The sequence below is a fragment of the Cryptomeria japonica genome, chromosome 1, assembly GCF_030272615.1.
Source record: "Cryptomeria japonica chromosome 1, Sugi_1.0, whole genome shotgun sequence".
NCBI classification, from domain to species: domain Eukaryota; kingdom Viridiplantae; phylum Streptophyta; class Pinopsida; order Cupressales; family Cupressaceae; genus Cryptomeria; species Cryptomeria japonica.
The window spans coordinates 12,026,188-12,039,135 of record NC_081405.1 but is presented as its reverse complement, the minus strand read 5'-3'; positions in this window follow the sequence as shown (position 1 = coordinate 12,039,135).

Genomic DNA, 12,948 nt, shown 5'->3' with positions numbered 1-12,948 from the left:
AACAAAAAGTAATACATTTCATCTTGACTCAACTCGGAACAAGTGTCTTTATGCTAAGATAGATGATACCTGGTTATGGCATAAAAGGTTTTGTCATGTAAATTTTGATAATCTAATCAAAATAAGTAAGAAGCGCCGAGTAAGAGGTCTACCAAGTCTGAAAAAACCTGAGAATGCTATGTGTTGAGGATGCCAGATGGGTAAGATGACAAGATCAAGCTTTACAAGTAAGTCCTACACTTATAAACAAATCTTAGACCTAGTGCACACTAATCTTTGTGGTCCCATGAAAGTTCAAAGTTATTATGGTGATAAGTATTTCATAATATTTGTGGATGATTACTCAAGGATGATGTCAGTTATGTTTTTAAAAGAAAAATCAGAAGCCTTTCAAATGTTTAAATGGTACAAGGCAAGAGTTGAAAATGAAATAGGAAGACAACTGAAATGTCTTAGATCTGATAGAGGAGGAGAGTTCACTTCTGATGAATTTAACTTATTCTACAATGATCATGGTATAAAAAGGCAAGTATCTGTACCGAGAACACCTTAGCAAAATGGGATAGCTGAGAGAAGAAACAGATCAATTGTGGATTGTGCCACAACCCTGATGATAGAAAAGAGGGTACCTCAAACATTTTGGAGAGAAGTAATGAGCACTGTAGTTTACACCCTGAACCGAGTTCAACTGAAGAAAGGAACTGTGAAGACACCATATGAGATCTGGTATGACAAGAAACCTAATGTAAGTTATTTTAAAATCTTTGGAAGTAGATGCTATGTTCACAAAGATGACAAAAATGGAAAGTTTGATCAGAAAAGTGAGGAAGGAACATTTCTTGGTTATTCTTCTAGAAGTAAAGCATTTAAATGTCTGATCAAATCATCTAACAAAATAGTGGAAAGTGAAAATGTGAAAATTGATGAATTTGCAGAAAGAAATGATGAAGGAAATTCCAAAGAACCAGAAGATTATGAAGAATTTGTTTATGTTCTACCGAGAAGTCCTACTAAGAAAGCTGCCGAAGAAAATGAAGATAATGTCCAGTTACCGAGTGATGAAGAAGATCATACACTACCAAGCCTATATTAGCCAAATATGTTAGAAGACATCATGCATCAAGTCATATTATTGAAGATAAGGATGATCCAGTGATGACAAGGAACAAACTGAGACAGAACACATGTCTGATATCTAAATTCGAACTGAGAATAGTAAAAGAGGCATTTAACAGTGAAGATTGGGTAAATGCTACGACAGAAGAGATTGATTAAATCAAGAAGAATGACACATGGACACTGATCCCAAGACCGAAGGACAAAAATGTAATCGGTACAAAGTGGATTTTCAGGAACAAGCTAAATGAAAAAGGTGAGGTCATTAGAAACAAAGCAATACTAGTTTGCAAAGGTTATGCTCAAGAAGAAGGAATAGATTATGGTGAGACCTTTGCACCTATGGCTAGACTTGAGGGAGTAAGAACATTGTTGGCATATGCTGCTTTCAAAAATTTCAAGGTATATCAAATGGATGTTAAATCTGCATTTTTGAATGGTATACTAGAAGAAGTTTATATAGAACAACCTGAAGGATTTGTTGAAGACAAGAGTAAAGATCAAGTATGCAAATTGAACAAAGCTTTATATGGTCTGAAACAAGCACCTAGAGCACGGTATGAAATATTGCACTCTTATTTGATCAAGATTTGTTTTATAAGGACAAGTGAAAACAACAATATGTACGTGAAGAATGATGAGGACAATGGAATACTGATCTCAGCCATATTTGTTGATGACATTATATTTTGTGGAAATGACTCTCTATGCAAACACTTTGGTAATGAAATGTGCAAAGAATTTGAGATGTCACTAATCGGTGAGATAAAGTATTTTATAGGTTTACAGATACTGAAAATGAAAGATGAGATTTTCATTACTCAATCCAAGTACATAAAGGAAATCTTGAAGAAATTTGGAATGGAGGATTCTAAACCAGTAAGTACTCCTATGACTACTAACTGTAAACTATCAAAGAATGATGAATCTGCATCTGTTGATGAGACACTTTACCAATCTATGATTTGGAAGTTGCAATATGTTGTGCATAGTAGACCGAATATAGCACATGCAGTAGGTATTGTTGCAATATTCTCTGCAGATCCCAAGGAAACCCATATGACAACAATTAAGAGAATTTTCAGATACCTGAGAGGCACTAAAGATTATGGCTTAGTATATGAAAAGAGAAATGATTTTCATTTAAAAGTTTATACTGATGCGAATTAGGCTGGCAACATTGATGACAGGAAAAGCACAAGTGGTGGAGCTTTTTTTTTAGGAGAAAGACTAGTGAGTTGGCTTAGCAAGAAACAAGGATGTATTTCACAGTCAACAACAGAAGCTGAATATGTTGTTGCAGCATTGAATTGTACCAATATAGCATGGATCAAGCAACTATTGGAAGGTATAAATGAGAAAGTTACTGAGCCAGTAACTATATTCTATGATAATACTAGTGCCATTAACATTTCAAAGAATCTAGTAATGCACTCTAAGACAAAGCATATATCTATAAAGTATCATTATCTCAGAAAAGAAGTTCAAGAGAAGAAAGTTGTGCTGGAATATATCAGTTCAAAGGAGCAATTAGCAAACATCTTCACAAAGCCATTGCCAAGGGACACTTTTGAGTATCTCAAAAGCAAGTTAGGGGTCCTACCCCTATTTTCTACTCACTAACAGAGTTCGGTGAAAGCATCAATTCGATGAATCTACAAAAATTATGTGTGGATTGATGTTGATTCATGTACTTTAGAAGGTTTTCTAAGGTGTGTAGGAAATAGTGAATAGAGACAAGTTTCTTTGACCGAGACTGAGATGATACATAGCAAGGCAAATCACTTCACAGGGGAAGAAATCATGATTTAGTTCTTTTACTTTTTGGCATTGTTGTCAAAGGGGGAGAAGACTAAATGGTTGACTAAATGGTAAAGCCCTAAATGAAGAAGATAACAGAAGACTAATGATAGGGGGAGAAGATTACTACAAAGGGGAGAAGACTAAATGCAAGACAACAACTTAGAAGCCTAATGAAAAAGGGAGAAGACTTCAGGAGATTTTAACAGCTCGAGGATAACAGGAGAAGTCTAATAGCAATCTGAATCTAAATCAATTTGAATATCTTGTTGGTATTACCATTTAATTATTGGTTTTTCCATCAATGCCAAAGGGGGAGATTGTTGGCATTTTAGTAGGAAGAAAGATTGTTAGCATTTCAATAAGGATATTGAGAAGGTTGTTGAAGACTATTTGATATAACTAAAAAAGGATGATAACTATCTTTATAACATTATTTTGTCATTGATGTCAAGAAATTGATTATCTGATTCAGTATGATGTTGCCATATCTTGAGAAGATTGATTTGAAGAGAATTAAGATGTCGATAAAAGACATAGAAAGAATGTGATGAATAAGGGGGGAAATAAGTTATTAAATGGGCAACTATTACCAAGCTAGACAATGATGAGATCATGATGTTTAGATTGTTTTGATATCCTACATATGTTGTTGATTGTAAGATTAATACTATACTATGTCACCGAGAAAAGAACCTAGTAGGTAAACCCTAAGGAACCTAGTCGGCAAACCCTAAGGTTATCGATATCGGTTAATGAAGGCGGAATGTCTACTGAGTAAAGTTTAGTATTTACCAAGTTGCAACCGAGTTATGACAGAGCACATTGGATGGATAAAAGCATTATTTAATGAAGGACAATGATTAGCTGGAGATGTATAAATGATTGGTATTCCACACATGAAGTTTGTTAAGGATCTACGGCTATGGAAAATCAGCAGGAAGATCTACAACATAGATTGAACCGCAATAACCTTGTGTAAGTTCCAAGAAAGGAATGCAAGTCCCTAGGCAAGGTAAAACATTTTCAGATCGAAGGATACATTGAACCTAGTCAAGATTGAAGATCTGATGGCTAAGATTGATCATGGAAAATGTGATCAAGGAGATTAAGCAGTTAGAATAGTTTTTAAATAAGAAATTGTTGATGAACAATGTATGCGGGCAAGTGTAAGCACAAGGATGCTACATAGTGATTACTGAGCACAAAAGCTTGAAGACCTATTTGAATAACAGAGTAAGGAGCCCAACAGAGGGACAAGAAGTCCTATGACAAGATTGTTTTGAGAAAATAAGAATCTGCTCTGGCATTTTAGATGTGAAGCTGTAGATATATTTATTATTGTTGTTTATTTTGTAAGTGACAGAAAATCTCTTAATTGAGTGGACTTAACAGTCTTATTTGTAAACCCTCTAGCAAGGTAACATTCTAAATGAGTGTTTGAAATCCTTTAATAAGGTCACTTCTAACAAAGTGGAGATCCTAATAGATCTTAGGGAAATCCCTTAACTGAGTCACATCTAGCAATGTGTTTGTAATCTTTAACAGGATTTGCTTTTAACCGAGCATACTCTAGAACAGTATATTTCTTAGTGGGTCTGAAATCCCATAGTGGTTTTTCCCTATTTGGGTTTCCACGTTAAATCTGGTGTTATATGTGTTATGATGATTATGTGTTTATGAGTTTGCACGTTTAGCAGTTTTTGGTTATGTTGCTGAAGTATAAGTTACCGAGGTTGAATCTATTGATTTTATGGAAGATTAAGTTTGTATGATTCACCCCCCCCTTTCATCTTGTTATCTATTGGCATCAGTACTTTACATTTAGTATCAGAACTTATAGAATTTAGAGCTAAGAGATTCCCAGGAGATCAGGGTGCCATCCTTCGGAATGTGTTCAAATGAGACTAGCCCCAGGTTGTGCCATTTCAGGGCAGAGCATCCTTGAAGATAGGCAATCTGTTTTCCATTGTGCAGAACATTCCACCAAATAGACCTTTTCAAATTAAGGGTTCCTTCCTTATCTGTTATGTCTTTATTGCTAATAAATTGCCTAAAATGGTTCCAAGCTTTCCATATTGATTTGAAGACTTTTGACCCTACAGGGGAGACCTCAAAACTCCCAACAATCAGATCACTGATGGGTAGGTTCTTCCATTTTTTTCTTGATTTTGGGGTGGAGCATTGAATATTGTTTCTAACAAGCACTTCCCAGGGTTCGTTACCATCAATTGCTTTACAAATTCATTTGGCAACCAAGGTGATTCCTTGAAATTTGAGGTCTTTGAGGCCAATACCTCACAGAGTCTTAGATCTTATACACCAATCCCATTTAAATCCATGTTGTTTCTTTTTGCCTTTTCCATCTGACCAGAGGAAGTTCCTGATCTATTTTTGAATGTAGTTGAACTGATAATTGCTGAATAACCAAGCTGAGGAGCAGTATATGTTATAGGAAGATAGCACTTTTTGGCAAACCTGATAGAGACCTGCCAAAGAAATGAAGTTTCGATTCCACTTGGTGAGTTTCTTATCAACCTTATTTCTGAACCATTCCCACATTTCTTTTAGGTTCGGGGAGATAGAGAAAGGGATTCCCAAGTATATAATGATGGTATCTGGGCCTCCCCACTTTAGGTCAAACTTAGACAGCTAGATAGGAGGGGCATCAGACCAACCTAACATGGTAGACTTGTGGAGGGCAATTCTACTGCCTGATGCTTTGTAGAATATCTCTATATTGTGAAGAAGGTGTGATAGATTCTCCTCTTCTAGGGAGAAGAGAATAGCTGTGTGATCTGCAAACTATATATTGATGACTTCTTCTTTGTTAGGGAGTGTTATTCCTTTAACCTTAGGAGATAAGCTACAGTCTTTTAGTATATAGTGCATAGCATCTGCAGCCAGGACAAACAGGGCCGGGACAAGAGGGCACCCCTGCCTAATTGATCTGGATAGAATAATGTTATCAGATTTTAGTCTGTTTACTTCCACAACTGCATTGGCATCAGTAAGAAGTGTCTGAACAATCCTGCAAAAGGAGTCTGGGAAGCCCAGACTGTCTAGCATCTGTGTAATGAATCCCCACTCTATCCTATCATATGCCTTCTCAAATTCTATTAATAACATAGCCCCATTCTAACCAGAGGCTTTGGCCCAATCTAGAGATTCCCAACAGGTCACCAAGTTCTCAAGGATAAACCTGCCTTTCACAAAACCTGTTTGGGTAGGGTTGATAATCTTACGTAGTATCCTGATTAACTTGTTTGCTACTACTTTAGCTAATATTTTGTAAGATACATTTAGTAGCGTGATAGGCATCCAATTCTTGACCAAAGTCTTATCTCCCTCTTTGGGGATGAGTTTGATAAGCCCTTGATTGATCTCTTTACCAAGAGTTCCTTTGGAAATGGCCTCCAAATATAGGGCATGGAGGTCATCCACAATCCATTTCATATTTTTCTTATAGAACTCCACTAGGAATCCATCTAGACCAGGGGACCGGTCGTTGCCCATAGAGGAGATAGCCTTGACTATTTCTTCTTTTGAAATAGGGCTCCCCAAAACCTCACAGTCTTCCTCATTCATTTTGGTTGGGGTTAATTGCTTAATAAGGAATCTAGCTTGTCTGTGTTCTTCACTTACTTCCTCTGAGGCGAAAATCTTCTGATAATAGAGGGAGAAGCATTGTAGGATCTCCTGAGAGTCTGTGATGTGAGTATTATTGTCCCATATAGTGTTGATGTTGACTTTAGCCTCTTTAACTTTGAGCACGTGAAAAAAGAATTTGGAGCCCTTGTCCTCAAATCCAGCCAATTTAGTTTGGCCCTAGTTTTTAGCCCTTTAATTTTCTGGTTCTGAAACTTCCTGAGATGGTCTTTGATTGTCATCAGAGTGCAGGTGAGGTTGTCATCATTTGGAGAGTTTTGAAGATTCATTTCTATATTACATAGATCCTCCTGGAGAGGTCTTTCAACCCTCCTGGCATCCTTGGCCTTTTTTTTGCCCACTGTTTGACAAAGTATGGTCCATGTTTTAATGTTTGCATTCCAGGCATCAAGATAGGATGGCTGCATCCTATCCTTTTTGCTAAATAGTCTGATAAAGGCTAGGGCAGAGTAGAGGTCTTCATCTTCTAGAAGCCTAGTGTTTAGGATAATTGAAGAGGCCCTTGAGGAGGAGGGGGGGCCACTGGGGAGAGGTCAATTCCGATAATTATCAGGTGGTTATTAGATAGGGTGTATGGGGAAACAAAATAGTGGTCACCATAGGGGCCTTTGTTTATCACAAAGTGGGCTTTATTGAGGTAGAATCTATCCAACCTGCAATATATCCTTTTATTCAGTTGTTGATAGTTGCACTAAGTGTACCATATAGTGTTCAAATTGTCTTTCTTCCCCGCAATAGGGTCAAATGGGTGCAGTTTATTGATCATTCTATCCCATTGAAGCCTTTCTATTCCTTTCCACTCAAATTTATTGCCTCCTTTTTTTATCACTGGGAGATTCCACCATATTGAAGTCTCCCCCAATAATCCAAGGGATATCCTCTAGAGTTGCTAGCCAGTTCCAAAGTTCACCTTTTTCCCTATAGTCATTTGGGGCATATATAGAGCATATTCCAATTTTATGGTTCCCCATTTGAATGGAGACCCATATAGCTCTAACATAGGGGGATTAACCCCAGTTAACTACATTGCTAGCCCATTTAGGGAAAAGGAGAATGGTTGATCCACCTTTTCCTTTGGTATGGTTAGTGTAAAAAGAGGTGGCCTCCCTCCAGATACATTTCAGACCAATTTGCAGTGTGAAGCCCACTGCCTTTAGCTCCTGCAGGAGGAGATAGTCCATGTTCATATGTGCATTAAGAAACCTCTTTATGATGTATTTCTTATCAGGGGCCTCCAAGCCTCTAACGTTCCAAGAAATAATCTTCAACATGATTCACCTAATTGGGGAGGTTCAGATTGGGATTTAAACCCCTCAAAACACTTGGGCCTATCCTCTTTGTTTGTTATATTGCTAGCATCAAATTAAATAGAAGAGGAGGGTCTACCTCTCTTTTTACTTGCCTCTGAGATTTGTTCAGGGCCTAGAGATTCCTTCCTGTTAGCACTATCCTTGTTGTTCTTAGGAGATCTCTTTCTCCTAGCTTTTCTGTATTTAACCACTATAAATTCATCTTGAGGGATTGTCAATCCTTGTTTGAAGTTGGCTTCCATTGGATTGAAGGGGCCTATGCCGGGTTCCATAGGTTGATCGGTGGCTATCTCAGCCTTCAAGGCACTAATAGGGGTGCAAGCCGAGTAGGGGACACCACTAGCAGGGTCTCCCCTAGAGTCCTACAACTTACCCAACTCATCTAGAGGGGTTGTCGGTACCTCCTCCAGAGTAGGATCATCCCCAACCCCTTGCCGGGTAAGGGGATCCTCAGTATTGAGACCATTATGTTCTTTGCTAGAGGAAAGTTCAGGGTCCAAGGCCGAGGCCCTACTAATGGTGTCAGTCATATCAGGAGCACCTCTATCAATGTCCTCAAGGTCAAGTAGGTGGCACCAAGAGGCCTCAATTTCCATTTTCTGCTTGAGGAGGTTTAGTTCAAGAATCTTCCTAGCCTCCTCTACTTTTCTTAGATCCTATATCACTAGTTGTTGAGCATTAAGGATCCTCGGGTTAGAGGGATGGGACGGGGAATCAACTGTTCCAAAGGGGGTAAGGGGGGGAGGCTGAGAAGCGGCAAGGGCCTCTTTGATAGGATTGCGGTAATCTGAGATGAAATTAGCCATCGAGGAGGTTGGATAGGCAGGGGGAGGGGTGTGGGGGGGCGGTGAGGTGGGGGGAGAGGAAGGGTGTGGGGGGGATGGCGAGGAAGGGAAAAGAGGGGGGGGTGGGGGAAAGTTCAAAGGGCACTACTTTAGCTACAAGGGGGGACCGGAGGCCCTAGTTTTAGACCTTAAATTTTTGCTCGAAAGTAAGGGACATTTGCTTCTAAACTGGCCACTAACTTTACAAAAGTGACAGGCATCTATTCCTCCCATGTATTTAATCGAACAATAGTAGGTCTTATTGTGGAGACAAATAGAAATCTCTGTAGGATAAACCATGTCTATTTTTAATGCAATGAGTATTCTAGCATCGAGATGAGGGAGAAATGAAGGAGAAGAGTCTATTTTTACAATTTTCCCCAACGGTTCCAAAATTTTGTCAACACAGGACCAAAGGAAAGCTGGATATTTTTCATGGTAATCCACTTTGGGCAGGAAAGGGCAAGAATTTCATCATTGCAGGTTTCAGGGTCCCATCGAACCGCCCTAAACGACGAATTTCCTATTGACCAAAACTGCTTATTTACAATTTTGCTTTAGGTTTCCTTATTATCAAAGAAAATTAAAAATAAACCCTTCTGAATCATTCTACAAAATGAAAATTGAAACCTTAATTTTTTTACCCACACATTTTGTAACCATTTATTCATGTACTGTCAAGATGGTAAGTTATTTACATCAAAGGCAGTGAAAAAAATTGTTGAATCCCTAAGTCTAGAAATCTCCGAAGAAATGGCAGAGAGCATGGAATCATTCGGTTTAATAGTGATGTGTTTGGAAGAGAGGGCCTCACTTTGTGTTGGCATGAGACTGGTTTCATCTTCATGGTGGAGAGCGGCTTCAAACCTAGCATCTTCAAGAAATGAACTCTGTTTTCCCTCCACCACCTGGCTGAATGTTTTCCCCTGCACTCGAGCGCTTGTTGCTGAAGAAATGGGGTGTTTAGGGGTCTTTGAGCCATCTTTATTGGGCTCCATTAATTGCAGGAGGATATTAAATGACTTCAAGGGCCTCCTAGTAGGGCCAGGGAGCCCTCGCATGCAGTAGTGTACTGCAACCAGCGGCACTACGAATTTTGTGCCCTAGTTGCAAAGCGCTTTGACTCCCTGTTTCTTCTAAATTTTTATACAACAATATTCACTCTGACATCTTTTAACATCTGCTTCATCCATATAACTTGAGTACAAATTTTAGCAACAACAATGTACTCTACCTCTGCAGTAGATAAAGAAATGGAACTCTGCTTCTTACTCAACCATGAAACCAATCTCTTACCCAAGAAAAATGCACCACCACTAGTACTCTTCCTGTCATCCACATCTCCTACCCAGCCAACATCATTAAAGGCACTCAAAGTAAAATCATCATCTTTAGGGTACCATAAGCCAAAATCAAGAGTTCCTTTCAGAAATCTAAAGGTTATTTTAACACCAACAACATGAGATTCCTTAGGATCAGCTTGAAATATAGCAACAAGACAAACAACATTCATGATATCCAGTCTAGTTTGAGTCAAATATAACAATCTACCAATCATAGATCTATATTTGGTCTAATTTGCTTTAGGGGAATCATCATCAGTAGTCAACTTACATCAAGTCACCATAGGGGTACCAACTAGCTTTGAATATTCTAATCCAAACTTCTTCAACAATTCCTTCACATAATTTGACTAAGATATGAAGATACCTTTATCTAACTAAGTAATTTTCAATCCCAAAAATAATTTCATCTCACCAATCATAAACATCACAAATTCATTCTGCATTTCATTAGCAAACTCTTTGCACAAACTATCGTTTCCTCCAAAAATAATGTCATCAACAAAAAACTTCAACAATCAGAATGCTATCATGATCAATCTTGAAATACATATTACTATCAGTAGTACCTTTGTTTAATCCAAGCTTCAAGAGATACTTATCCAATTTGGCATACCAAGCTTTGGGAGCTTGCTTCAATCCATACAAAGCTTTCCTCAACTGGAAAACCATGTCTTCTTGATCTATCAATTGAAATCCATCTTGTTGCTCTATGTACACCTCTTCTTCTAACTCGCCATTTAGAAATGATGACTTGACATCCATCTGATAGACTTTGAAATCCTTGTAAGCAGCATAAGCAGGAAATAATCTTACAACTTCAATTATTGCCACCGAAGGAAAAGTCTCCTCAAAATCAATTCCTTACATCTATGAATACCCTTTACAAACAAGTCTTTCTTTGTTCCTAACAACTTCACCTTCCTCATTCAATTTGTTTTGGAAAACCCATTTAGTTCCAATTACATTTTTGTCTTTCAGTTTGGGAACAAGAATCCAAGTATTATTCTTTTCAATCTGATTCAATTCTTCTTCCATTGCTTTCACCCAATATTTATCTTTACATGCTTCACTCACATCCTTAGGTTCAATCTTAGAAATCAAACAATACTCAACCTGATCTTCTGCAATTCTTCTCCTAGTCTGAACATCTTTATTTTTATCTCCTATAATCTGATTTTTTGGATGATTTAATCTTGCATACCTAGGAGTCTTAGGATTTTCTTGATTTTCAAACTCTCATGTTATTTTCTTTTGCACTTGCACTATTTCCTTTTCCTTGAGTCACTGGATTCATCGAAACAATCTAAACTTGGTTCTGGATCCTAACTTGCTTTCCTTTGTCAAAGATATCATTCTGATCAGCTAAATCATATCTGGAGGATTTGGGTTGTCTCTCCATACCTTCATCAACTTTGACATTAGTACTCTCGACTATCTTCCTCAATCTCTTATTATAGCACTGGTAGGCCTTGCTTTTATTAGAATAACCAATAAATATTCCTTCATCACATCTAGCATCAAAATTCCCTAAATCTTCATCTCTCCTGATATAACATTTACTTCCAAAAATTTCAAAATATTTAACAGTGGGACCATGACCAAACCATAATTCATAAGGAGTCTTACCAGTATCACCTTTGATATGCACCCGATTAAGAGTGTAAACAACAATACCCACAACTTCTCTCCAATAGACATGCAGAACATTTCATTCAATCATCATTGTTCTAGCAACTTCCTGAATGGTTATGTTCTTCCTTTCCACTACTCCATTTTGTTGAGGGGTTCTCGGAACAGATAATTGTATCTTTACCCCACACTCTTCACAAAATGCTTTAAACTCACCGGAAGTGAATTCACCACCTCTGTCAGATCTTCAACACTTCATCCTCAATCTCGTCTTTGTCTCAACCATAGCTTTAAAAATCTAGAACTTCTCTAAAGCTTCAGACATTTCCCTTAAGAAAGTAACCCACATCATCCTTGAATAATCATCAATCAGCAACATGAAATACCTATCTCCTTGCAAACTCTCACTCTAGAGGAACCACACAAATCAATATACACAAGATCCAACAATCCATTGGAAAAATGTTTTAACTTTTCAAGGAAACTCTGGTTTGCTTCCCCAATTGACATTCTTTGCATATAGAGTTAGTAGGCTTCATCAATTTAGGAATATCTCTTACTGCCTTAGTAGAACTTATCTTAATCATGCTATCAAAATTTACATGACACGTCCTTCTATGTCATAACCAACTTTCATCAATCTAAGCAATCAAACAACTTTTACCAATAGCATTCAAGTGAAAGATATTACCTTTTGTCTTTGTACCTGATGCAATCTCATTTTTGGAGCTATTCAAGATTATACACTTCCCATTCTTGATTTGAAGATCATATCCCTTGTCAACCATTTGTCCAACACTTAGAGGATCATGCTTTAGACCTTCTACATACAAGACATCATCAGTATTATGCTTACCATCAAGATAAATGGAACCTCCACCACGAATTATACCAGCTTTCTCATCACCAAACCTAACAACACCACCTTCATTATTTTTCAAGCTTACAAACTTTTTCTAATCAGCTGTCATATGATGAGAGCATTCACTGTCAATCACCCATTCATCTTTCTCTTCAACCTGTGTAGCCAAAGCTCTTTCCTCATTAATGTAGCTATTAGAATTAGTAGGTATTGCATCATCTTACTTGATATCAATAAACACCCATTCATTATCACTTGAATTTCCTTTGTCAGATTCATCATCTGTCACACCTTCATCAACATCATAGTAACATCTCTTCTAAAACTTAGTGTAGACACCTAAAATTGTCATGTCTAATTAAAGAAATATCTTTATTTATTTAATTATTTTA